Genomic DNA, 2,036 nt, shown 5'->3' with positions numbered 1-2,036 from the left:
GCGAATACCTCCACCATTTTGTTTGGGTCTACCTTGATGATATTCTCATCTTCTCGAACACCGCAGCAGAACATGCCTACCATATAGGTTTGGTTTGTACCCAACTTAGGGAAGCTAAATTCTACGCTAGCAGGAACAAATCAATCCTGTTTGCCGACAAACTCGATATTCTAGGACATGTCATAGATGATGAAGGAATACATGGAGCCCCAGGAAAAATAGCCTGTTTAACGGAATGGTCGACACCCCGGAATCAAAAGGAACTCCTGCCATTCCTAGGACTAGTCAACTATATTGCCCAGTTCCTACCACACCATGCCACTGTGACAGCGCCGCTCACAGACCTCACTGGCAATGCAGAATTTGTCTAGACCCACACTCATGACCAAGCCTTTACCAACATCAAGGAATTGATTAAAAATGCCAATGGTATTCAACCTATCAACTATGGTAAACCAGAACTAATACGGCTGATTACTAATGCATTGGATGTTGGAGTTGGAGCATGGGTTGGGCAAGAGGCCTCCCATGAAACGGCGAGGCCGGCGGCATTACACAGCAGGAAGTTCACTAACTCTCAAATGAACTATGGAACAACAGACAAGGAAGCCCTTGCTGTGATTGATGCTTTCGCCGCTTTCAACCACATCCTAATGGGCAATACCTTCACTATTGTCACCGACCACCAACCTCTCACTAACCTTAAAACAGAAAGAATACCGGGAAGAAGAAGAACGAGATGGATAGGCGAGATCAGCAAATACGATGCAAAAATCATCTATGCCCCTGGAAGAACGAACTATTTAGCTGATGCTCTCTCCCGCCTATACGAGAATCAAGACCTTGCAAACACTCCCCTTGTTCACAACCACACAAGACAAAGCGAGGACAGCCCTGACGACAACTCCTATGAACAAAAACCATCAATGGCTACCGCCCGCTCTGCTGCTCCCTCCAATCCATTCTCTTACACCATGTACAGTGCTGCCGGAACAGAACGAGGAAAGGACCTTGATGAAGAATGGAAAGACAATTGCACGCTCCGCAGCACACCTCCTCACGAACTTGAACAAAGCAGAATCCACTGGTCCCACTGTTATCACGACACCTGCCCTTTTCACCAAACTGAGATCAAGTTCGGCAACAGATACCAGCGACCGTACTATATGCCTGCTGATGATTCCAAAGACACCAGCTTCGATACTGCAGAAGGAGAAGAAGAGATGATCGATGGAAATGAGCCAACCCAACACCCTCATGTCCTTAACCCTGCTCCAACGCGATATCAAGGTCTTGAAGAACTCGAACAAGCAGCAGCCTAAGTGGATGCAATGTCGTATTTACAACCCCCACAGTCAGCCCCGCCATCCTCTCCTCCTATAATCGATTCATGACCACTATATGGTGGACCCTTACGAGTATACAACAATGAAACCATTGTCTCGGTCATACCCCCTACTATTCCCGAGCATCAGCGTCAACTCTACGAAACCTTTGAGGAAGAGGAAGCCCCTATCGAACCAACAAGAGGATCCCTAATCGTGGATGAACGAGATGTTAGATCGACCATACAAGAATTAACCTCCTCATTCCCAAGCCAAATGATAGCAGGATATCGCCATGACCCGATTTACTTCAAAGCCATGGATAGCTCCAGGCATGTGGACCTCGCCCCCTACAACATATCTAATGGAATGGTCTTTACCAGCACCCGTTATGGTGAACATTGCCTATACATACCAAAAGGTCATATGTTCAATGGAATGACTATTAGAGAATATGTCATATCTGAGATTCACAACAAAGGACACCATAGTGCCGACCGCAACCTTCAATATGCCTCAGAATATGTTTACTGGCCTGAAATGCGAAAGGAATTCCGCGATTTTGTCAAACAATGTGAACTCTGCCAGGCAAATAAGGAGCGAACACAACTACCTGAAGGGAAAGCACAGACCCTCCAACTACCATTTGAAATATTCGAATCGTATGCCATCGATTTCGCAGGACCATTCAACAAATCCGCTGGATTTGAC

This window comes from Tuber melanosporum (genome assembly GCF_000151645.1).
Source record: "Tuber melanosporum whole genome shotgun sequence assembly, scaffold_3, strain Mel28".
NCBI classification, from domain to species: Eukaryota; Fungi; Ascomycota; class Pezizomycetes; order Pezizales; family Tuberaceae; genus Tuber; species Tuber melanosporum.
Note: the sequence above shows the minus strand (reverse complement) of the source record.